The sequence below is a fragment of the Gorilla gorilla genome, chromosome 11 (genome assembly GCF_029281585.2).
Source record: "Gorilla gorilla gorilla isolate KB3781 chromosome 11, NHGRI_mGorGor1-v2.1_pri, whole genome shotgun sequence".
In the NCBI taxonomy this organism is placed as follows: Eukaryota; Metazoa; Chordata; class Mammalia; order Primates; family Hominidae; genus Gorilla; species Gorilla gorilla.
The window spans coordinates 23304821-23331620 of record NC_073235.2 but is presented as its reverse complement, the minus strand read 5'-3'; the positions used below and the strand labels follow the sequence as shown (position 1 = coordinate 23331620).

General features: G+C 44.0%; 1 long non-coding RNA gene across 1 annotated transcript; it reads right to left on the bottom strand.

The window, feature by feature from the left end:
- Nucleotides 1-3219: 3219 nt before the first annotated feature.
- On the bottom strand, nucleotides 3220-22991 carry LOC129532177 (uncharacterized). Its single transcript, XR_008677824.2, has 4 exons — nucleotides 22938-22991; nucleotides 19701-19747; nucleotides 4379-4437; nucleotides 3220-3543 (listed from the first exon to the last, which is right to left on the bottom strand). It is a non-coding gene; the product is annotated as an uncharacterized lncRNA (long non-coding RNA).
- Between the last annotated feature and the right edge of the window lie 3809 nt (nucleotides 22992-26800).

Genomic DNA, 26800 nt, shown 5'->3' with positions numbered 1-26800 from the left:
CACTACTAATGAAAACAATATTGGGTGGAGCTTCTGGGGCTGAATGATGACTTCCGGTCAGGCTCAGTACCAGTGTAGACTCCCCCAGCAAGTTCCATGACCTTAAAGAGCCTCAGTATCCTCCTCTGTAAAATGGGGATGACAGTAGAACCTAGCTCATAGAGGCAATGCGTGCTGTCAGTAAAGAGATCTATGTACACGACTTAGCACAGAAACTGGCATTTACTAACTGGCCAGTAAGTGATGCTCTTTATCCCCTTTGGCGGAGACAGGCAAAGAGCCCATCACCTTCCCTGTCGAGGAGTCTGCCCAGGGACTGTACAGCTCGGTGGTGTTACAGGAACAGAGCTGCCTGGCTTGAGAAGCTTTATGTGAAGTTGGACTGTTTTCTCATCATTTTGGTTAACATTCCAGGCATCCGCAAAAAGTAAGAAAAGGATTGCTTTATAGGACAGATCTGCCCTTTTTTTCCCCCTTCTTTTGCCCCCAGGAAATGTCTGGTCTTTGAAAGCCAGGCTTTGTGCAGTTCTACAATTCATTTCCTGCTTTACCTGGTTCTGGAAAATAGGCTCACCGAATATCTAACAATTTTCATTTTTCTCTATTGCTTGGCCTCTTCCTTCTCTGTATTTCATATTCCTCTCCTCTTTTCGTGTCTAGCTGAAGACTTGAATCTTATTAATGTGGCTGGCCCTTCACCTTCTCCACGGAGCCCCTGGCTATTGGAATATCATAACCTGAGTGTCACTCATACCTGCATCAGACGTCACTTGCACCAAGCGCCGAGAGGAATCAGAAGCAGCCCAGACTTGCGACATAACCAATGACAGTAAACGTGCAACAGGTGGTGCAAAGTGATGAGGACCAGTCTTAGGGAGGAGGAGGAGGCCACAGCCCACTCTGGGCTCCAACAAGTTCCACCATCCCCTGACCTTTGTCTAAACCTAAACTCTCTCCATTAACATCCCCTTGCTTGGGGAAAGGAAATGTTCCCTCTTCCGCAGGGCAGATACAATACCCAGTGGGACAGAAGGACAGCAGTCTACCATAGGCAGCATTTTCAGACCATTGCCCATGCCCTTGGCCAGTTCTCTTTAGCCAGAGAGCATTCTTCACCACCCCAGAGCTACTTCAGTTTCTGGAAAGGAAGCCCTCCAGCTAACAGGTCTCGCTCCACCAGATGTATACACGTTAAAAAAAAAACAAAGCTCTGGCCAGGTGCGTCGGCTCACACCTGTAATCTCAGCACTTTGGGTGATCACGAGGTCAGGAGGTGGAGATCTTTGTTAGGGTAGTCCTAACAAAGATGCCTCCAAGGCTTGGGACTTTGCAAGGTCTTTCTTAGGAGATGCAGAATGAAAACTTAAGCCACCACCATCTAGCCTACACCCACAGTGCCTGAATAAGACCCTTCTGGATGGAGCTGGGGGCAGAGCAAGCAAGCTGCCCTAAAGGTCTCTCATTGCTGTGGGAGCCTGCCTGCTGTGGGAGCCCGCCCATCCTCTGACACACGAGCAAAACCATTTTATTTCTTCACTCGGCATTGTTCTGTTTGTTGGCTTGCTTTCATTCTGCTTCCTTTCCCGTTTTTGGCATCCTCATTAACATCATGTTCTAGTAAGGATTATGTGCTTCAGAAGCTTAGGAAAAGGCAGGAAGCTCAAGCAGGGTCTGGCTTTGGCGGCGTCCCTGAAGGCAGCGGTGGCCTTGAAGCCAGGTGGAATCATTTGTGTCTAGTGCCATCTTTTGGCTATTTTCGAGAACTTCAACTAACAGAGCTAAAGTAATGCCTGCTGGCCTTCAGCGCTACAAAGCCTCTTTCTTTGCTTCTAGTTTAGGGGAAAGGCCAGTCTAATTTGGTCAAAAATCTAAGCTGGAGATCACTCACGAGTGAAAAGATACTTTTAAACTTTCAATAGCCAGGAGGCAGGGCCAGAGCCTGGCCTATTCTTCTTGAAAACTTTGGAAAGTTTCTTGATGGGTAAGATTCAGCAAGTAGGTCAGTCCTTGTGCTACCCTAGTACCTGGATAAACTCAGCTGTACACAGGAAAATAACTCCCTGGTTCCCCCCCTAAAGAAGAGTGCAATGCTCTATCTTTCCAGGCCAGTCCCCTCCGAGGCCCCTCACTCTCTAGCCCTTCACACGAACTCACCATCCAGCACTCCCTGCCTTGGGCTGTTGGGGAGGAAATCAGAATCTCGAGGCCAACAGATCCTGCTGTGGCTGCAAGCATCCCTAAGTGTACGTATTGTCTCTGGGCATTTTAGTGGCCAGATGGAGTTTCTCCAGAAAAGGCCCCATCTCCCATGAGAACCATGAATTCAGACAGCCAGACCCAACAATGCCAGTGTTAGGAATACACTCTCCAGAGGAATACACACGTGCAAAATGGTACTGGTATAACTTGTAATATTATAACATATGGTATTCATAGCAGTGTTGTTGTTAATAGCAAAATATTGATGATATTCTAAATGTCTCTCAACAAGAGGATATTAAATACATTGTGGTACAATGAAACAACAGAATACTAGGTAGCCATAAAAAAGAACAATATGGGAAGATCTCCAAGATATATTATTATATGAAAAAAGTGCACATAGTATGCTAGCATACATAAGCATATTTATTCCATATATGTGCAGACAGATGTATAGCATATGCACATATAAAATGCTTATATAGGTGATCAAATATTTCCAGGACAGTACACAAGAAACTGGTATTATTGGAGCCCTTTGGAGGGAATCAGATGGCTGTGGATGGGGATGAGAGGGAGACTTTTGTATCTTTCCATTTTAAACCAATTTATTTTAAATCAGTGTATTTACTTTTTCAAAAGTATGTAAAGAAAAAAATGACCTCTGTCACCTAGAAGCTGGTCAAGTGCCTGGAATAGAAGCATCCCATGGTGGACCACAGCAGAAAATGAATAAGATACATTTTGTAGACAGATTAGCATTTCATACACTTCTCTGTATTTGCTTCTTCTGTTATCCCAAGACTTTTAACAAAGCACTGTTTGAATATTCCAGGTTTGCCTCTCCATGCCGAAGGATTTAGCTCTCACAATAACAAAAATGCTAAAATGCAGGCCCTGCCTTGAAGGAGTTCCCAGTTTCCTGAGCTCAACAGACACCTAGAATACCTTGCAATACAAAAATTAGTTTGGATAATCTATTGCTATGCAACAAAGACCCACAAAACTTAGTGGCTTAAAACAACAATTTATTATTATCCCCTTCAGCACTGTGGGTTAACCGGGATCAGCTGGGAGGCTTCTATTTAGAGCCTTTCATGTGGTTGCAGTCCGAAGGTGGCTGAAATCAGAGTCATCTGAAGGCTCAACTTGGGTGTACATCAAAGATGATTTCTTTGCTCACATGTCTGTCTCCACAGCTGGTGCTGGCCCTGTGCCTCTGTCCAGGTAGCCTCTCCACATGGCTGGTTTGGTTTCCACACGGCATGTCTGTCATCAATGGTAGATGGCTTCTCCCAAAAGCTGCAACCTCAGAAGCCGTGCAGTCTCTTCTGTTGCATTCTATGGATCAAAATCAAGTCAGAGATCTAGCCTGGATTCAAGGGAAGAGGACTATACAAGGGAAGAAATACTGGGAGGCATGGTCATCTTTGGAGAATGGCTACCACAAGCTAGGATAAAGACAAGCCCAGGTGCAAAGGCAGCCCAGAACTTGACCCTGACTCACTGTCCATCTCAGCACTTGTTCTAAACTGGAGCCTTCTCATGCTTTTGAAAAAAATGCATCTTGGGAAGTTATTATTAATGTCTTCAAATTTCAAGCCTGAAAAAAATGAGGAAACCCGGCCGGGTGCGGTGCTCACGCCTGTAATCCTAGCACTTTGGGAGGCTGAGGCAGGTGGATCGTCTGAGGTCAGGAGTTCGAGACCAGCCTGGCCAACATGGCGAAACCCCATCTCTACTAAAAATACAAAAAATTAGCTGGGCGTGGTGATGGGTGCCTGTAATCCCAGCTACTCAGGAGGCTGAGGCAGGAGAATCTCTTGAACCCGAGAGGTGGAGATTGCAGTGAGCTGAGATCGCACCATTGCACTCCAGCCTGGGCAACAAGAGCCAAACTCTGTCTCAAAAATAAATACATAATGAGGAAACCAATCAGGAAGATTGTAAACTTTGTTTCTTTGTTTTGCTGTATTAGGCCCCAGCCCACAAAAAGCCACATCTCAGAACTAGCTTTGTACAGCTTCTTCAACTGATGAGCTTCTGAAATACAACGGTTGAATCCAAGAAGCCCCATGGATAGCATATGGGGGGACCTCAGGATATGGGGGCCACACCCTCTTCACTCCACAAAGATACACACACACATGCACAGCCCCTGTGCAAAAAGACTCACTTTCTCAACCTCTTCTCTATCCTGCTCCCATTGAAACTCGACTCTGCTGGGTTCTTGCTCTACCAAAAAGAAAAAAAAATGGACCCAAATAATCAACAAGAAAGTCATAAGAAACCTTTAAAATACTGGTGAGACTCATTCTTCGTTTCCATCTAGATATAAAGAGAATGGAATAGAAATAGAATATCTTATAGAACTAATAAAAATAACATCCTTTGAACACAATTTAATGGTATAAAGAGGCGATCACAATATACCATTAACTGCAAAAAAAGACACAAAACTGTTCACAGTATGTATACATGCAGAAAAAAAGATTAGTAGAAAATACACGGGAAATATTAACAGTGATTCTCTCTAGTGGTAAAATTATGGGAGACTTTTACTCTTAATGCACTTCTATATTTTGGACAATGAACATAGAGTCCTTTTATGATCAGATAAAAGTTCCACATACGCATATGTATCTATTTGGTCTTTTCTCTCAAAATCTCCTTTCGCCATTCTGACATTAGCACTTCCCTCTCAACTTGGGTCTGAACTGTCAGCTTGACCAAGGGCTACTGGGACAGCAAGCAGGGTGTCCCAAAGGCCTCCATCAGCCCTGGCACAGATGACAGTCTCCTAAGTGGAGTCTGCCCTGCCCCTGGATTTTGGCATAAAAGGGCTGGTTAAAAATTTGAGCTAGGGGCCGGGCACGGTGGCTCACTCCTATAATCCCAGCACTTTGGGAGGCCGAGGCGGGCTGATTGCTTGAGGCCATGAGTTCCAGACCAGCCGGGCCAACATAGTGAAACCCTATCTCTACTAAAATTACAAAAATTAGCCGGACATTATGGTGCATGCCTGTAATCCCAGCTACTTGGGAGGCTGAGTCAGGAGAATCGCTTGAACGCAGGAGGTGGAGGTTGCAATGAGCCTAGATTGTGCCACTGCACTCCAGCTTGGGTGACAGAGTGAGACTCTGTCTCAAAAAAAAAAAAATTGAGCTAGTTGTGAATATGTGTGTGGGGCTGGAGCAAGGAGTTGGCATGTGAGGAGAGCTGCTAAGGTAGAAGTTTGAAAAGAGGCATTTGACTGCTGAGAACAAAGCCAAAGGAAGAGGAAGACCAGAAGACACCAGCAGAAGCCCCCTTTGGGAAACATTCCAGGTCTCTCCCTACTCCACACTCTCCCGCCCAAAGCTTGTGCCGTGCTGACCTCCTGAGCCTCACAAGTGACATCTTTTATTGTTGTCATCATCATCATTACCATGACCACACCTAGGATATTATGCGTTATATCTCACTTAGTCATCTTATCCAGTAGTATAAGGATTAATAGAGATGAGAAAACTGAGGATGATGAAGTTAAGTAACTTGCCTTGGGTCAAACATCATATTAGTCAAATGGACCATCTCTGGAGCCAGAGAGAAAAAGGTTTGTTCCAAGTTGTGCCATTTTCTAACTGTGTGACCTTGGCCCTGAGCCTCAGTCTCCTTACAGGTAAAACGAAGACGATAATAGTACCTACCTGGAATTGTTTCCCATAGCTGCTGTAACAAATTACCACAAATGTACTGGCTTAAAGCAACATGCATTTTATCTTTTACGGTTCTGAAAGCCAGAGGTTTAAATGAAGTGTTACGGAGCTAAAATCAAGGTATCCACAGGGCTGGTTCCTTCCAGATGCCCCAAGGGAAGATTTGCTTCTGCTTTTTGAAGCTGCTCCCAGCCCCTTCCTCCATCTTCAATGCCAGCATCTTCTCTTCTCCCTGACCTCCTCCCTCCCTCTCACAAAGGACCCTCATGATTACACTGAGCCCACTCAAATCCAAAACAATCTTCCCATCTCAAGATTCCTAATTCAGCTGGTTGTTGTGACTTATGCCTGTAATCCCAGCATGTTGGAAGGCCGAGGAGGGAGGATCACTTGAGTCCAGGAGTTCAAGACCAGCCTGGACAATATAGTGAGACTCCTGTCTCTAAAAAACAAAATAATCCTTAATTTGATTACATCTGCAAAGTCCCTTCTGCCAACTAAGCTAACATACTCACAGGTTCCAGGGATTAGGATGTGAACCTCGTTGGGGAGTTATTATTCAGCCTGAGAAGGTTGTTAAAAGTATAAATGAGTTAACATACAGGGAGTGCTAGAGAAAACCATCTGGCGCAAAATAAATGCTATTAACAGTGTAGCTGTTATGATTAATAAAAGTCACACACACACACTAAGTGGTGTGGCTGAAACTGAACCCCATGCCAGGCAGAAGCCCAGGATGCCATAGAAACCATAAAATCGGAAAAATTGGGGGCGGGGGGAATCCCAGAAGGGGGAAATCTTGTCTGGTTCTACAACAGACCTAGCAGTGTCTGTCTGGATTCCTTAGTGAGGAAGTTCCCAGTATTTACCAAGTCAATTGGCTTTGACCTCAACCAATAAGATAACACAAAATACTGCATATGATCTTTGAGTGACAAAAGAAACGGGATGCCTCAGCTTTGATCAGGGCCCAGTTTCTGAGATGTGAAACGGAAGTTGAGCTGTAAATGTAAATAGAACTACAAGTCGTGTCCTCAAGCTTCAGTAACAAGTCTGGGAGATTCTCCCACTTTTTGAAAGGGAAAATAGGCTCTCGTTAATTTCATTCCATCACGTGGAATTTCTAATAGCTTTGACATTCTAAAAACAACTAAATTGAAGCCTTAAAACATATATCATTTGGAAGGCACCCTGGTAAGATGGAAGGAGAGGAGGACTGGGTTGGAAACCACCAGCGCTGGACTCCACACCAGGCTCTGAACCAACACCTGCTGCAACAAAGACTGGGCCCCTCCCCTCTCTGGGCCTCAGTTTCCTTACTAGTAAAATGAAGGGAGTGAAATCCCCCCATGTTCTGACATCACATCATCTGTTGATTCATTTCTTCTGAAATTTCTTCCCCTTTCCCCTGCTTTCTCTCTCTTTCCACCAGAGTATCAACAGATTCATATTTTTTCCTTCTTTCAAGGGAAATGCCTTAATTTGAAGTCACTCATAATTTCTAATTTGTACAATAAATTTAGCTGGTTGGAGTAGATAGTGGAAGATGCATGGACTCAAGTTCTGGCTCTGTAATTTACTAACTGTGTGATCTTGAGTGAATTACTTAACCTCTCTGTTTCCTCAGATCTACAGATAATTCCTGCTCACAGGAATGTTGTGAGGCTCAAATAAGATGATACATGCAAAGCACTTAGAATAGTCCCTCTCATATGCAAAGTGCTTAGTAAACAGACATTAGTAGGAGGAGGAGTGGCTGCTGCTGTTGTTATTTCTTTTCTTTGTTGGATCTCCTAGATCCTATAATAGGTGACTTTAATAAAGGCATTTTGAAAAGACCATTTCAGAAGAGACAGTTTCCCCTCCTAATGTCCCACTCCCAGGGAGAAAGGAAGGAAAGAAAGAAGAAAGAGAAAGAGGGAAGAAAGAAAGGGAGGCGAGAGGAAGGGGGGAGGAAGGAAAGAGAGAGAAAGAAAATTCAAAAGCTGCCATTAAATAGACCAAGATCAGAGGTATTTCATCACAAGAAAAGAAAAACGTCATTACAAGCTATAATTTTTGGCTTTCAAGAAATTATATTCATTTGAAAAAGAGCATTGAACTTGTGCCTTCTTAGTAGAAAAATAAACAGCTTTCTGAAGAGTTAGGAGATGATTTTACATAAAAATTGAATTTGTTGAATGCCAGAAAAAGTGATTCGAATATTTGATTTCATCCACCAAATGTGTGAACAACTGGCCTAAAAGATTTTCACTCAACTTGCTGATGGCAAATTTGGCTACAATTGAAGTGGGCAGAAAAAAAGCCCAAGCCCCTAACGGCCTCTGGCTGGCAGCCAATCAAGCAGCAAAATGATGTCACCCACTCAGTGATGTGCCTCAAACCCCTACCTCCGTCCTGGCTTCCTCTTTCAGCTCCCTACACACACACACACACAGGAACTCTCAGATGGCACCTTCCTTCCTCATAGAGAACAATTCTGATCAAATCCACACTGAAGATGTTCTGTCTCCAGAAGTATTTGCATTTCATGGTTTCTTGATTAATTTTAAAGCTAATACCAGTTTATTTAAAACCGTTTGATAATATATGAGAATAAAAAGAATAACTTCATTTTAATCACTTGACTCTCGCAGTCCAATTCCATGAGCCAAAGATACCTGAAGTGAATATTTCAGAACTAGGAAGATACTTCTTTTATTACAGAGAATATCATTTCAACCCAACTCCTTGCAGCATACATCCCAGGGAAATTCTAAAGCAGCATTTTCCCAAGTGTGCCCCTAGACAACTGTCTTAGTCCATTTGCACTGCTAGAAAGGGATACCTGAGGCTGGGTAGTTTATAAAGAAAAGGGGTTTAACTGGCTCATGGTTCTGCAGACTGTACCAGAAGCATGATGCCTGTATCTGCTTCTAGTGAACACCTCAGGCTGCTTCCACTCGTGGCAGAAGGGGAAGGGGAGCAGGCATCACATAGCAAGGGAAGAAAGAAGAGAGAGATGGGGAGGAAATCCCAGGTTCTTTTCAACAACCAGTTCTCATGGGAACCAATAGAGCTGGAACTTACTCGTTACCACAAGGACAGCACCAAGCCCTTTATGAAGGATCCACCTCCATGACCCAAACACCTGGCAACAGGCTCCACCTTTCATGTTGGAGATCAAATTTCAACATGAGATTTGGAGGGCCAACTATCTAACAACTGATGCATGAAAGACTCTACAAATAAAGCGAAAAAGAGGAAGGGGCCCTTGACTGCTGCCCTTACCTCCTGAAAATGCACAGTGAGCACTGTCCTATCTAAGACTCAGAAGCTGTGCAGTGTATATATAAATATATATATATATAATATATATTCTGTTTAGCCAAACATTACCAAAACATTCAGAAACCTTAGAACCACATGAAACACACTTTAGAAAACACTACTAGTTAAAATTAAACACTGCTAGTTAAAATTAGAAACAAGACTACTTCCTACAACAGTTATTATTACCCTTTTTCTAGATTTTTTTAGCCAAAACTATAAATACATGAAATGGAAATAAGAATTGGACATTTTAGAATGGCATAGAGAAGAACGCATTGTTGGGTGATATTTTGTTTATCTATAAATTACAAAGAATAAGCTCTAAAACTATTAAAATTCATAGAAATTCAGCAATGTAGCTAGAATACAAGCTAAATTTTCAGAATAATAGATTTTCCATAACTTAGCAATAACCAATTAGAAAAGTTAAGATATTTATGTGGGGTGGGGGGAGGGGGGAGGGATAGCATTGGGAGATATACCTAATGCTAGATGACGAGTTAGTGGGTGCAGCGCACCAGCATGTCACATGTATACATATGTAACTAACCTGCACATTGTGCACATGTACCCTAAAACTTAAAGTATAATAATAATAAATAAAATTTTTAAAAAGTTAAGGTATTTAATCCCAATAATTATTTTTAAGAATTATCTAGACAAAGCTTTAATGAAAAAAAGTTAACATTTCCACGAAGAAGATGAGACTGCAATTTATGAGTAATGGTCATGGAGAAGGTAATGCTTGAATAAAGGAATTAAGAATGGTGTGAGTTGCCTGTAATCCCAGCACTTTGGGAGGTCAAGGTGGGTGGATCACTTGAGGTCAGGAGTTCGAGAACAGCCTGACCAACATAGTGAAACCCCATCTCTACTAAATACAAAAAAATTAGCCAGGTGTAGTGGTACATGCCTGTAATCCCAGCTACTTGGGAGGCTGAGGCAGGAGAATCGCTTGGACCCAGGAGGCAGAGGTTTCAGTGAGCCGAGATTGTGCCATTGGACTCCAGCCTGTGCAACAAGAGTGAAAACACCGTCTCAAAAAAAAAAAAAAAAAAAAATGGTGTGAGTTTAAGGCAGCAGAAAAAGACATTTTGGAGCAAGTCAGCATTTTACTTGAAAAATGTTCCTCTTCCTTCTGGCCTCTGTGTTCACTTATGAGAAATCCTCCATCATCACCACCTGCCGCCACCTCCCAAAGTGTTGGGATTACAGGCGTGAGCCACCGCACCCGGCCCCTCCATCATCTCTTTAAAGGTAATGCCTTATCTCTCTAGATGCTTTCAACATTTTTCTTTGTCTTTAGTTTTTGACTGATGATTTCAGTGTGGATTTCTTTGGGCTTATCTTGTCTGGGATTCATCAGCCTCTGTTGGTTTGTGTCTTTTGCCAAGTTTGGTTTGTGTCTTTTGCCAAATTTGGCAAGTTTTCAATCATCATTTCTCCAAATCTTCTTCAGCCCATACTTCCTTATCGCCTTCTGGAACTCCAATAATACAAATATTCGACCTTTTGTTGTTGTCCCACAGATCCCTGAGGCTCTTGTCATTTTTTTTCCATCTGTTTCCCCACTGTTCAAATCAGGTAATTTCTGTTGTTCTGTCTTAAAATTCACTGATTCTTTCATCTTTTATATTCATCCTGCTATTGAGTGCACACACTGAGTTTTTTATTTCAGTTATTGTATTTTTTAGTTCTAAACTTTTCGTTTGCTTTTCCTTATACCTTCATTTGCCTTGCTAAGACTTTATTTTTCATTTGTTTCAAACATGTTTGTAATTGCTTATTGCAGCATTTTAATGATGGCTACTTTACCATCTAATTTCTGTATCATCTCTGTGTTGACATCTATTGATTGTCTTTCTCATTCAAACTGAGATTTTCCTGGTTCCTGGCAAAACCACATTCCTTAGAAGGACATTGTGTGTTAAGACTCTAGATCCCACTTAACTTTTTTCTTTCTTTTCTGTAGGCAGTCACCCTATTTAGAAAGAGCATGAACGCCAAAGTGGGAGTGGACATTCAGCTCCCGGCTGGGGCCCACTGACACCAGCAGAAGCCGAGCACACACACTCATCACCTCACTGCCACCAGGTTCAGGTGTAATTTCACTGACTCCAGGTGGGGCCCAAAATGCAGCTCCCCACTCAGCCCCACCAACACCATGGGGTCTGGGTGGGCATAGGGAGCAGTTTTTCTTCATGTGTTTGGCTGGAATCGGGTGGGTATTGTCTTCTTGGATGGCCATTTCTTGGTCCTTTGGCTAGGATAAATAGGCTTTTCTTGGGGCTTTTTCTTTTTTTCTGTGCCTGTTAATGGTTTCAGGTTGACACTTCCCCCAGCTTCCCATCTGGAATATAAGGGAGGCAAAAAGAAAACCCAGAGTAACACAGGAACAGGAAACCAAACACCACATGTTCTTACTCATAAGTGGGAGTTGAACAATGGAACCCATGGACACAGGGAGGGGAACATCACACACCAGGGCCTGTCGGGGGGGTGGGAGGCTAGGGGAGGGATAGCATTAAGAGAAATACCTAATGTAGATGACGGGTTGATGGGTGCAGCAAACCACCATGGCACATGTATACCTATGTAACAAACCTGCACGATCTACACATGTATCCCAGAACTTAAAGTATACTAAAATAATAAAAAAAAGAAAACCACCATGTCATTCTTCAAGCCCCAAGGTCCCTAACCAGTCTTCCGGGACAACCTATGGAGGAAGATACTCATGCAGACAGCAGAGCAGCTTGAACACCCTGAGAGGGGAAAGCCAGCTTGCGACAGGAGAAAGTAGGGGCCTCCCTAAACACAGACACAGGAACAAATTCAAACACTGATGTGTTCCAAGTAGCCTCCTAACAGGGGCTGTGGAGTCACAAAGTGAAGGTCAGCCAGTCTTTCCTGGGTCATGCATACAGACTCTTCGCTGACATTTCATTTTTTTTCTTTTTTTAACAGTTTTATTGATATAATTCACACCACATACAATTCTCCCATTGAAAGTGTACAATTCAATGGCTTTTAGCATATTCACAAAGTTCACCACAATCAATAATAGAACATGTTTATTAACCCAGAAGAAACCCAGCATCCCATAGCCATCACCCCCAGTTCCTCTCCATGGCCCTCAACCCCAGGCAACCACTAATCTATTTTCTATCTCTAAAGAGCCACCCATTCTGGACATTTCATATCAGTGAAATCATATAGTTTGTAGCCTTTTGTGGCTGCGTTCTTTCATTTGACATAATCTTTTCAAGGTTCATCCATGTTGCAGCATTTATCAATTCTTCATTCATTTTTATAGGTGAATAGAATTGATACCCCATATTGTTTACCCATCCATCAATTATAGATGGATGTCTAATTCTATGTTTAACCATTTGAACAACTGCCATACTGTTTTTGCAAAGTAGCTATGCCATTTTACATTCCCATTAGCCATGTATGACGGCTCCAGATTCCCCACATTCTTGCCAACACTTATTATCAGTCTTTTCTATTGTAGCCATCCTAGCAGGTGTGAAGTGATATCTCATTGTGGTTTTGATCTGCATTTCCCTGATAGCTAATAATGCAAGCATCTTTTCATGTCCTTATTGGTCACTCTTTGGAGGAATATCTATTTGTTGCCTACTTTTTAATTGTACTTGTGTTTTTGTTGTTGCCTTGTAAGAATTTTTTATATCTTCTGGAGACTATATATTATTAGATATGCAATTTGCAGTCTATGGCCATACCATCCTGAATGCACCTGATCTCATCAGATATGTAATTTGCAAATAGTTTGTCTCATTCTGCAGGGTGTCTTTTCACTTTCTTTATACTCTACTTTGAAGCACAAAAGTTTTTAATTTTGATGAAGTCCAGTTTACCTACTTTATTTTATGGATTGTGTTTTTGTTATCATATCAAAGAAATAATTGCCTATCCCAAGGTCATAAAGTTATTCCTAGGCTGGGCACAGTGGCTCACGCCTGTAATCCCAACACTTTGGGAGGCCAAGGCAGGTGGATCACCTGAGATCAGGCATTTGAGACAAACCTGGCCAACACGGTGAAACCCCGTCTCTACTAAAAACACAAAAATTAGCCGGGCGTGGTGGCACACACCTATAGTTCCCAGCTACTTGGGAGGCTGAGGCAGGAGAATCACTTGAACCCAGAAGGCGGAGGCTGCAGTGAGCTGAGATCGTGCTTCTTCTATTGAGGCTTCTAAGATGCCCAAAGCCCGTGGCCCCCAGTGTTCTCCTGCAGCAAGTGAAAATGCATGCCATCAATGACCAGACACAAAGGCAGGAGTTTGGATTGATGCATTAATCATTGATTGATTAATGCATTTGATCAATGCATTAAAGTGCATGGACAATGAAAAATGCTCATGCTAAGTGATAGGTGAATAAAAACCAAACTTGTGGCAATTCCTGGTACATAGCAAGTGTACAAACAATTTGCTCCTGTAGTTTGACTTCAATCATCTGAAATATACGGGTAGAAGCCGAACTATGTGGAGAGATTAAGCTGTTTTTTCTATTTTGCTATAATTTCTATAGAAACTATACACATATGATCTATATATCCCATGTATACATATATGTATATAAATATTTATGCTCTAATAAGCATGCATTAATTTTATGAACTGCAGCATGGTATATTTACTATACTATATTGAAAAAAGCGTTAACTTCAGAGCATTTGAATGTTTGCTTCACCATTTACTGTGTTTGTGTCTTTGGCTTTCTAAATCTTATTTTCTTCATCTATAAAATGGGCACAATATCTACCCTGCAGACTTCTTCTGAAGATAAGCAAAAATTAAAGCAAAGCACATAACACAGCATCTAACACACAGTAAAAGGACAGCTAATGCTGTTTCTTACAATGAAAGAAAACAAACTTTCCTTTAAATTGATGAATAAGCAAATGCATGATAAATATGTGCATGTTACCTAGCAATAGCTCCCATCATCTCCTATTTGTTAACTCAATTAAGGTCTATGTGTTGAGTGCTAACTATACACCAGGCACCATGCCTGACTCATTAGCCCAGACTGGTTGTTGGATGAATGTCTGGACATTCCTGGATGCTGAGAAGAGGACATTCAAGGCCAGGAAGACTCAGATAAGCAGGCACATTGCAACCACGAGCTCTGGGGAAGGGAGAGAGAAAAGTGAAAGCCACCAGCCAAGGAGAGGATACACATGCACCAAAGCCCTGGAACTATCCTGAGGTGAAAATTTGAATTAGGACCTAATCCCAGGCCATCTACCAGACTTTTTCTTCCTGCCTCTGTAGCTGATTCTTGCTCCACTGAACCACAAATACCCAATCCCAAAAGTGTATTAGTCAGGACTGTATTTGGTTGAATGCCTCAAAAAAAAAAAAAATCTACCTTAACAAGTTAGGAATCATTTGTCTCATGTAACAAGACACCTAGAAGTAGTTGCCTAGGGCTAGTGCTCAAAGATGTTACCAAGGACCCCCTTCCTTCTCTTTTCCTTCCCTGTCAGCCTTAACATTTGGTTGTCAACATGCAGGTCATGGACGGCGGCTGCTGCATTCTCATCCCAGGCTGGAGGATGCAGATGGCAAAGGGCCAATGGTTGTGCTAGTGAACATGTGTCCCTTTTCCAAGTTCTCCCAGGGTACTACCTGGTGACTTCTACTCCCACTTTATTAGCCAGAATGGTGTCACATGGCCGCCCTCTCCTGCAAGGGAGTCCTGGAAGACGAGCTTTTTTTTTTTTAGGCAGTCTCGCTTTGTCGCTCAGGCTGGAGTGCAGTGGCACAGTCTCTCGGCTCACTGCAACCTCCACCTCATGGGTTCAAGTGATCCTCCCACCTCAGTCTCCCAAGTAGCTGGGACTACAGGCTCCCGCAACCACGCCTGGCTAATTTTTGTATTTTTAGTAGAGATTGGGTTTCACCATGTTGGCCAGGATGGTCTCGATCTCTTGACCTTGTGAGCTGCCTGCCTTGGCCTCCCAAAGTGCTGGGATTACAGGTGTGAGCCACCACACCAGGCCTTAAGATGAGCATTTTTTATTTATTTATTTATTTATTATTTTGAGAAGGAGTCTTGCTCTGTCGCCCTGGCTGGAATGCAGTGGCTCGATCTCAGCTCACTGCAACTTCCACCTCCCAAGTGATTCTCCTGCCTCAGCCTCCTAAATAGCTGGGATTAAAGGCACGCGCCACCACAGTCAGCTAATTTTTGCATTTTTAGTAGGGACGAGGTTTCATCATGTTGGCCAAGCCGGTCTCGAACTCCTGACCTTGTGATCTGCCTGCCTTGACCTCCCAAAGTGCTAGGATTACAGGCGTGAGCCATCGTGCCCGGCCAAGATGAGCATTTTTAACTGGGTCATTGCTTCCCAGATGAAATCAGGTGTCCACCAGCTGTGCCTTCCACAGCTAAGCTGGTGAAGAAGCTGCCACTCCAGCGGCAGGCATGAGAAGTCCTCAGGAAGAGTGCTGAGGTATGGGAAAGCTCTGGGGTCATTATTTGGGGAGGAAGCCAACCTTGTGCTCTGGGTGGCAACCGACACCTCTCCATTAGAAGAAGGGGGAAGCTCCCACTCATAATCAGGAGTTTCCAGAGGCAAAGACAAAAGAAGAAGAGGAGGCCAGCAATAGCCTCTGGGGAACAAGGAAGAAGAAGAGTGAGTGAGGCTGGATGACGATGGACAAAGATCAGCAATCTAAAACTGAAAAAGGAAAAGCCTGCTGGTGGAAGGGCCAAGACGGGACTGTGAAAGAACCAAATACCCAGAGACTCAGCAGTTGCCATGGAGAGTGTGGAGTAAGCCCCTCCTCCTCTCCCACATGGACCTTCTGCAAAGGGCAAGTTGCTCATCGTATGAGCTGAGCTGTGTCGCCCCAAAATTTATGTGTTGAAATCCTAACACCCAGTACCTCAGAATAAGACTATGTTTAGAGACAGTCTTTATAAAGATAACTCAGTTAAAAAGGTCACATAGGCAGGCACTTACCCAACATGACCGGTGTCTTCATAAGAAGAGGAAGGGAGGACACTGACATGCACAGAGGAGAGATCTTGGAAAGACGCGGAGAAGACGGTCATCCACAAGGCAAGGAGGGAGGCAACAGAAGGAATAGCCTTGCCACCACCTTGATCCTAGACACCTGCCTCCAGAACTGTGAGAAAGTAAATCTGTTGTTGACGTCACCCATTTGAGCCACTTTGCTGTGGCAGCCCTGGTTAGTGTTTAATCAGGGGAGACGGGTTGGAGCACTCTGAAGCAGCAGTGTGTCTCACATAAGAATCTTTGTGGCTGCACAGAAACTGCTCAGAGTCAAACCCAGCAGCTTGAAGCAGAATAGTAAGACTCCCTGGGAAGCCACAGAAATGACGAACAGGTGTTGGGCTTTTGAAGACCTGCAGTTAAGGAGGGGCCAAGGGGTCTGAGGGCCCCGGCCATCATCCAATCTTCACAAGCTAAGGACACTGGCTGGAAAGAGAAGAGAGACATGATTTCTTTTTTTTTTTTGAGACGAAGTCTCGCTCTTGTCCCCCAGGCTGGAGTGAAATGGCGTGAGCTCAGCTCACTGCAACCTCCGCCTCCCAGGTTTAAGTGATTCTCCTGCCTCAGCCTCCCGATTAGCTGGGATTATAGGCACCTGCCACCACGCCCGGCTAATTTTCGTATTTTTTTTTTTAGTAGAGATGGGGTTTCACCATGTTGGCCAGGCTGGTCTTGAACTCCTGACCTCAGGTGATCTGCCTGCCTTGGCCTCCCAAAGTGCTAGGATTACAGGCAGGAGCCATCATGCCCGGCCTAGAGAGACATGATTTCTTTCTGAGATCTCTCTTCCCCTGGAACCTGACCGAGGGGAGAGGAAGCCACTCTATGTGGAGGAGTGGCCCCAAATTCGCCCTCTCCCAGACACCTCTGTCCCCAAAGAGAATCTTCCAAGGATCTGCTCTTGGCCAGCTGCCCTGTGGGAAATGACTCCACAAATTCCCCAGTGTAGCTACTCCCCGTTCTCCTCCCCACTTTATTTAATGTCATGTTTCTCACCGTCCGACGTGCTGCACATTTCACATATTTATTTGTTTACCATTTATCTCCCTCCATTTGAAGCTTCCGGAGGGCATGGATTTTGTGTGTGTTTTTTTCACTACCATATTCCCAGCTCCTAGAACACAATAGATGCTCAGCAAATATGTCACGTGAATCAATGACATTAATTGCTAACAGCCTATTATTGAAAACTGATGAAATCTCTATACTCTGTCCCTAAGGTATTTGCCTTTTCATATAGGAATCCAGGAGTTTGGAGTAACTTGAGGACTCAGGTTAATTGAGTTTTTAAATGATGGAATCTCAGACAAATTGGCAGACTCATGTGGAAGATATCTGAAAGCAGACAGAACTTCCTGACCCTCCTCCAGTCACCCCATGGAATTGGCTACTGGCTCCCTAGAGGTAGACCCCATGGGGTCACACATGGGAGAGAAGGGAGCTGGGCACGGGGAGAGTGAGAACCCAGGGCCTGGGATCCCAGGCAGGGCCCACTGCGTTGCTCCTTCTGGAGCTCACTAGCCCCATCCTCAGCCCCTGAGTGCACAGAAGCGAGCCTCTGCATTTTGAGTGGCTGAGATGTCATTTTGGGGGAGTTTATGGCATTATTAATATGGAAATATGCAAGGTTCCATGGCAAGCAGCTTGCCCTTTTATTAATAACGGTTATTCACAGTGCAGGAGTCAAAGGCATTTCTGCTTGGGTGCTCATTAAAACTGGCCCCATAAAGAATGGGAGTGAAGCAGTAAATCAGCCGTGGGTCCAACTATCTTGTGTCACTGGGAGTAGGGGGTCTGTATCACCAGAAAGTGGGGTGACTATCTCAAATCCTGCTCACCAAGCTGTGTGCTAGACAGCCCACCCCCCCACCGCCATCATCACCTGTGTGCAACCTGGTACCCCACCCTGCTCCTAAGGAGGGAGCCCTAGGTCCTGGAGTCACCCGTCATCTTCAGATACTCTCCAGCCATCACAGGTGACAAAAGCTGGGGAAAATCTAGAGTCAGCCCAGAAACCGTGACTCCAGCCCAGTTCTGCTCTTCCCAAAAGCCCTGCTGAGATCCCAGGAATGCGCAGCTCCTGCGTTTTTCCAGGGGTGGGTAAATGCTGATTCAGTCTACATTTCTTGAGGAAGACTGGAGGGCTGTTTCCTTGACCTGTCTCAGGGCCGAGGAAATAAATAACATAGGTGTGGGATTCATCGTTTACAAAAGTGTGATGTCATTTATTTTCATAATCTTCATCTCACCACAAACTCCATACCTGCCAAGTCCTAACTCTTTGTGTCACGACGTTCATTGTTATTATCACTGCTACTATCAGCACTATTATTAGAGGTGACTCCTCTAACTGACAGAAGCTTCAGCAGGATTACATAGAGAAGTAACCCCAAAATGCATATGTTTCCAAATGATAGTTGACCATAACTTTTGGTTAGCTATGGCTGCATAACAAAGTACACCATAATTTGGTGGCGTAAAACAATGATTTATTATTTCTTATGATTCTGTGGGTTGACTGGGCTTAGCTTCTTGACACAGCAACTGGACCTCGAAGTGACCCAGGCCAGGAACGGTGGCTCACATCTATAATCCCAGCACTTCAGAAGGCGGGGGCAGGCAGATCGCTTGATCCCAGCAGTTAGAGACCAGCCTTGGCAACATGATGAGATACAAAAGATACAAAAATTAGGTGGGTGTGGTGGCATGTGCCTACAGTCCCAACCACTCAGGTAGCTGGGGTGGGAGGATCGTTTGAGCCCAGGAGGTCAAGGCTGCAGTGAGCTATGATTTCTGCCACTGCATTCCAGCCCGGGTGGTAGAGTGAAATCATGTCTCAAAACAAATAAAATAAATAAAAATATAATTAAAAAGATGGCCAAAATAGAAGCTGCAAGGCCTCTGAAGGTCTGGGCCAAGAAGTCCACTGTGTCACTCCAAGACTGTGACATCCAGTCAAAAGATGTCACAGAGCCTGCCCAGTCAAGAGGAGAGGAAACAGTCCCCCGACCCCCCGGCCATTGATGGAAGAAACAGAATGTGCATCCAGGGATAGATCACTGGTGCCATCTTTGCAGTCTATTGGCCTCATCTAAATAACCTTCAACAAAGCAGACCCACTTTCTTCATGGGCGCCTGTGTATATACCACCTAGCTTATGTGAGCCTTGATTTTCTGACTAAGTAAATGAAGATGCTGGTGTCTTGTCTGAACAGGATAACCTGTTAAAATTCCCTCCCAGAGCTGTGAGTCTGTGGCTTCTACTATCTCAGAAATGCTTTCAATTACAAACAATACTAATGCATTCTTTGAACTTCAGGACCTAAAAAAGATGAAAATATCTGTCTTCCCTCCACCAGCAGGCCTTAAATCTTAGGCTATGTTTAGTGATCTTTTAATTCCACAGTGGTGTCAGAACCACCAGACTTACCTGAATTTGTTCCTCAAATTTCTTTTGGCATGTATTATTTTTCTATCCTAAAGGAAAGAGAAAAATTTGGGTCAAACGTTAAATATGGACTGGGCGGGGTGGCTCACACCTTTAATCTTGGCACTTTGGAGGCCAAGGCAGGAGGATCGCTTGAGCCCAGGAGTTTGAGACCAGCCTGGGCAACCTCGTGAGACCACCGTCTCAAAAGTAAATAAATAAAAACAATTTTTAAGTTAAGTATAAAAGCCAGGTTCAGTGGCTCATGCCTGTAATCCCAGAACTTTGGGAGACCAAGGCAGGCTGATCACTTGAGGTCAAGAGTTCAAGACCAGCCTGGCCAACATGGTGAAACCCTGTCTCTGCCAAAAAATACCAAACTTAGCCGGGTGTGGTGATGCACACCTGTAGTCCCAGCTACTCAGGATGCTGAGGCACAAGAATCACTTGAACCCAGGAGGCGGAGGTTGCAGTGAGCCAAGATGACGCCACTGCACTCCAGCCTGGGCAACAGAGCAAGACTGTCTCAAAATAAATAAATAAATAAATAAAGTTAAATATGAAGATCCTTTCCCAGTACTTCTGTGAGAAAACATGAAACTGGCATGCAAGAAGAAAAGTTACATTAAACCTAAGGAAAAGAGATCACCAGAGGATCATTGACCCAAAACATACATGCATCATAGAAGATGGGAGGAGAAAAGCTGGCCCACCCAATGACAATGAAAAGGGCCTTTGGACTGGCCAGGCGGACAAAAAAAAAAATCTTACTTTTCAAAAAAAGAAAATTTAAAAGTATTACAAACACAAATTCTTTTTTCTTTTTCTTTTGAGACAGTGTCTTGCTCTGTCACCCAGGCTAGACTGTAGTGGTAGGATCATAGCTCACTGCAGCCTCCAACTCCTGGGCTTAAGTGATCTTCCCGCTTCAACCTCCCGAGTAGCTGGAACTATAGATACACACCACCACACACGGTTAGTTTTTTTGTGTTTTTATTTTTTTATAGAGACAGGTTCTCACTATGTTGCCCAGATTAGTCTCAAATTCCTGGCCTCAAGCCATCCTCCGATCTTGGCCTTCCAAACAGCTGAGGTTACAGGCGTGAGCCACCGCACCTGGCCATAAATGCAAATTCTTTTATACGAAATTCCAAATCCTGATGAAAAAATGTATTGACATAGCCAAGCAAAACTGCCCTGCAAATTCCCATTTCCTCACATAAATCACTCTTCTCATGTTTCTCTGCACCACAGCTTTTCTTTTGCTTTATCTTCACATAAAACGTCATCAAAGCATCTCATAAATTTGATTTGCAATTTCAACGTGTCACACCCATAACCCTGTCCCTCTGCAAAACAGAATCTCGACCAGCTGCTCTGAATACACCTCTAGAACAATGCCTGGAAGACATTGCCATAGGACATTGTGAAGACAACAAAACAACTTATGAATAACTGAACTCCCACTACAAAATGGGAAGTGTGTGAAACTGAGTATCGATATGTACAAACTAAACGTATAGCAGGATCCTGATATTAATTTTCAGTCCTTCCACCTAAGGAACCAGTAAAAACTCTAAACTGACCATCCCATTCTGTTCTTTTTTCATGTCTTCTACACAGGGCTGCTGCTTCCTTTAAAATCAGGGTCCATATTGTTACTTGCCAGAAATTTACAGGAAATCTCTGCCAACATTGTAATACAAAAATTCGCCTGACATACCAAGTACTTTCTGCAATTGTAATGCTAAGGGTTGCTTTCTCCAACACAACCTGCTCTTGGTGTTTACATTTCCCTGGGGATGGCTTCCCACTCTCCGCAGCTTCAGAATCACTGTGTTCCGCCCACATTCAACAGAAGAGAGGGAGATTTTAAGTTTTATCTTTCTTGCTAGCTAGTCAAAGGCATCTCCATATTAGGGTCCAGGGTGAAGATGCTTTCCTCTCTTGCACTGTCTCTCTCAACGTCTTTTAGCCACTGTCACCATCCCTGAGGTCACCATGATACTTCTATGTGACTGCCCTGACCTACGTCTTGAAAGAAGCTGGTCAACTCAGGACCTCATGGAACATATTTGTAGCTCCTGTCACACGGGCTACATGAGCACAGAAAGTCCAAATCACGAATTTTTTTAGAGCTGGCAGAGACTCTACAAATCAACTCCATCCCCCTCATTGTGGAAATAAGGAAACTGAGACGAGAAGAGGTGGGGAGGGGAGAGGAGGGGAGAGGAAGGAAGGGGAGGGGAGGGAAGGAGAAGACAGGAGAGATTCATTCATGTTTGCACAGTACAGAGAACAGAAGTTGCATCTCCTAACTCTTTAATGTCTCAAATAGGAATCATTCTGGATTCTAGACTCGCCATGGAGATGGGGCCGCCAGTGAGGATCTCTCTCCTCTACTGCTCTCCTGCAGGCCCATGCCTTCCATCTGTCACTGCCTTCTAAGCCTCCCTTTCCATCCCTTCCCTGGGCATGGCTTACAGGTATCCAATGGAAGTGTCCACAGGCAAGGCCAGCTTCACAGGAAAGAAACCTGGACAGTCCCACAAGACCCCACATTTAGAAAGACCCTGTGCTTGACTTAAATTTCTGCTGCCACCGTCTTGAAATTCTTAGTAGTTTTTGAACATACAGGGACCCCCCACATTTTCATTTTGCACTGGGCACTTACAACTACATAGCCAGTCCCATCCACAGTACATATCACATGAATTAGTCACCTTTGACTAGCTAGCAAGAAACACAAAGCTTCATAATCTCCCTCTCACCCTGAGTGTGGGTGGAACCCAGAGCGATGACAATGCTACAGTGACCTCACCCACATTTCTCTTCCAGGGAGGGTCAAGAGTGTGAGCAAGAAGATCAATAAAAATTATCACTAAGCATCCTCCCTCCCTGGGCTTCGGGTTCCAGAAAACGACCCTTGTCCCCGAGCCCCAACTACCTATCTGTGAATATACAGCAAGTGCCCCCTTGGCCTAATTAACTAACCTCTCTGAGCCCCTGTTCTTTCTTTCCTCCAATAATAAAGGCCATAAATGCTCATTACAGAAAAATTGAAAACTACAGAAAAATAGAAGGAAGAAAAGGTCACCTGCCTTATTTAACACACATATTTTCTCTATAAGGTACATCGCAGCCTTACTATCTGAGTGTCATCACTGTTAACACTTTCGAGTTTTCCTTCTGGCCTTCTTTCCATGCCTACACTTTTTCACATATGTAAGGAAAGACTACCTTCTTCCCAGCAAGAAACAGTATTGGTCATCTTGGGAGCTTCTGCTGCTGGTGGCCTAGAGAGCCAGATGAAGGAGTAGAGAAATGGCAGCTGACTGCAGGATGGTATAAGAAGGGGAGGAGAGGAGAGGTGAGGAGAGAGGAGGGGAAGGGAGGGGAGGGGAGAGGGGAGAGGACGGGACGGGAGGGGAGGGGAGGCAGCACCGTTGTTCTGCCAAGCATCGCATGCTCTCTACATAATGGTGGGGCTGGGGAAAAGAATCCAGACCTGCTGCAACCAGCCCAGCAGGTGACAAGGACCCCCTCCGCCCCAGCAGTGCCCTGCTCCTGTCACAGTTCCTATTGCAACCAGGATGGCAGGGGGTGGAAGTAAACAGGGACAAGAAATCTTCCACAGCTTTGGGGATGAGATCCTCAAGGAGCTGAGTAGACGTGGATTGTGGGTCATTTCTTTCAACCATAGCCCTTGTAGACTAATGGGAAAGAGTGCAGTGGCTGAGACTAGCCTCCCTCTGTGACCAGAGGAAGAGACTTCCAAGGAGGTGCTGGTGGGGGGTGGCGAGAAGGGAGGAAGGCACTGCAGGTGTTCATTGCCCCCTACCCACCCTGCAGGCTGATGGCATTTGGGAAACACCTGCAATGTGAAGGAGTTATCACATCGTACACAGAACTGCATATCCTGGTTTTCCATATGACACTATATCATAAGTGATTTTCAATCTTATGATAAAATCTTGATAAATACTTTATTATTTTCCATTACGTAGATATACTGTAATCTATTTGGCACTACAATGAACATCTTTGTAGTTAAAGTTTTTCAGTATTTAGGATTATTCCTTCAGGCTATAATCTCAGGAAATAAGTAATTAGATTCAAATACTGTGCATTTTTTTGGATACTCAATACACTGCTTTCCAAATTACACTAATTTACAATCCAACCAGATTAGAGGAGAGTGCTGCACATGGGAAAACACACATATACATACACACTCAATTCTCATTATTCCTGGTAGTTATGTTCTATAAAGTCATTGCAAGCACTGAATTACAAATACTGAACTATGGCTCCTATGGGAAATACAGGGTTAGGTTCCTGCAAGCCTCTGCTCACAAGATTTTCATCAACCAATCAATACATAACCTTTTTTTATGAGTGTTCTCTTTAAAGACACCTCATTTATTACATGTTATTGATTCATTAACATTAAAATTACAGCCAATAGCACTGTAATGCATGACTAAGTGAAGCTTGTCTAATACACATATCTTCTCCATAAGGCACATAACAGCCTTCTTGCACTTAGAAACACTAGACAGCACTTGAGCACTATTCTTGGGGGCCATTTTAACCAGTGAAATCCCCCCCCAAAAAAAGCATACAAATGTAAAAAGTGTTAGCTACATGTGGTGGCACACACCTGTACTCCCAGCTGCTCAGGAGACTGAGGAAGGAGGATCACTTGAGCCCAGAAGTTCAAGGCTGCAGTGAACTATGATCATACATGACACAGCACTCCAGCCTGGGTGACTGCGTGAGACCCCATCTCCAAAAACAACTTAAGGCTGGACGTGGTGGCTCACGCCTGTAATCCTAACAGTTTGGGAGGCTGAGGCGGGTGGATTACCTGAGGCTAAGAGTTCGAGACCAGCCTGGCCAACATCGTGAAACCCAGTCTCTACTAAAAATACTAAAATTAGGCCGGGCACTGTGGCTCACGCCTGTAATTCCAGCATTTTGGGAGGCCAAGACGGGCAGATCACCTGAGACCGAGAGTTCAAGACCAGCCTGACCAACATGGAGAAACTCCGTCTCTACTAAAAATAAAAAAAAATTAGCCAGGTGTGGTGGTGCATGCCTGTAATCCCAGCTACTCCAGAGACTGAGGCAGGAGAATCACTTGCATCCAGGCGGCAAAGGTTGCAGTGAGCCGAGATCACGCCATTGCACGCCAGCCTGGGCAACAAGAGCGAAAATCTGTCTCAGAAAAAAAAAAAAAAAAAAGCAGCTGGGCATGGTGGCAAGCGCCTATAACCCTAGCTACTCGGGAGGCTGAGGCAGGAGAATCACTTGAATCCAGGAGGCAGAGGTTGCAGTGAGCCAAGATCATGCCACTGCACTCCAGCCTGAGCAACAAAGCAAAAACTCTGTCTCAAAAAAAAAAAAAAAGTTAAATTTAAAATTTTTAAGTGTTAAAAAAGTAGCACTAAATAGACCACAAAATGGACACTTGTTTACAGTGTGGGAGCTGAACCAAGAAGGCAGAGTATCCCCTTGTTCACCTCATCTGGAAATGTGCACACTGGAGAATTCAGTTTTTTACCACTCTGAGCACGTCTGGGAATGACCATGAAGATTACTTTTGGAGTTACTAGTAAATTTTAACAAGTAGGTGAATTCACAAATACAGAATCTGTGAATAATGAGGCTTGACTGTATTTATATGTGTGTGTACCTATGTATGTACGTGTGTGTGTGTGCATATATATCTATAGATAGACAGACAGATAGATAGATCAATCTTGTCTTAGACTCCAGGAGAGCATGTGAAGTTTTTCTTTTGAAAAAGTAAATCGCTGGGTGCGGTGGCTCATGCCTGTGATCTCAGCACTTTGGGCGGCTGAGGTGGGCAGATCACTTGAGCTCAGGACTTCAAGACCAGCTTGGAAAACATGGCAAAACCTCGTCTCTACTAAAAATACAAAAATTAGCCAGGTGTGGTGGCATGTACCTGTAATCCCAGCTACTTGAGTGGCAGAGGCAGGAGAATTGCCAAAACCCGGGAGGAGAAGGCTGCAGTGAGCTGAGATCACACCACTGCACTCCAGCCTGGGCGACAGAGTGAGACCCTGTCTCAAAAAAAAAAGTATAGCAACAAGACAAACATATGATAAGACAAGTAGAGTAAAATGTTAATGGTAAAATCTAGATGGTGGGTTTATAGGTGTTCACTATAAAAGCCAACTGTTCCAGAGTTTAAAATTTTTCATAATTAAATGTTTTCTTTAGTCATATCTATAGAATAAATAAGGAAGAATATAGTCAAACTGATACAAGCACTTATTTCTGGAGAGTAGAATTGTAAGAGACTTTCACTTTCTTTTCTCCTTCTTCTTTTATTTATTTATTTATTTTTTATTTTTATTTTTTTTTCAGAGACAGAGTCCCACTATGTTGCCCAGGCTGGTCTCAAACTCCTGGGCTCAAGTGATCCTCCTGCCTCAGCCTCCCAGAGTGCTGGGATTACAGGTGTGAGTCACCACACCCGGCCTGAGTCTTTCTCTTTCTACCTGATACATTTCTAGAGAAAAATAAGATTATTCTTTATCCTTACCATTTCATCTTTTCTCATATTCTTTTTTCAGCCAAAGAGGTTAGCTGATGTGTCGATGTTTCTCCAAGCTTACTTGTTAAGGACTCAAAGGCAAGGCTGACTGTGGATGGTAGGAGCTAGAATGGGGTGATGCACCCACAGTGTGGCTGACCCCAGGCTGCTCAGACCTACTACACTTACCGTTTCTTAGCCCACCCCTGCTATTTTCCTTACACACCCCTGTGTTGCTGGTGTCCTACATTGCACCTTACCGCCCTGATCAGACAGCGAATTCCTTGAAAATAGAGACCGCGGCAGAAGCACAGCAAATGGAAGGAGCATCGGCTTTGGACTAGGACTGCTGTGGGCTCAGGTCCCAGTGCGGGGCACGGCTCAGAACCTGTTTCCTTATCTCTAAGATGCTGTACGATACAAGTCTCAGCTACAGAATGCTTCAACCTGGGAAGGTTATCCCAATCCTATCCCAAGAGTGCTGGGAATTTTGTCCCAAGCAAGACTTCAGAAATGAGTCGCACCCAATCCTAAA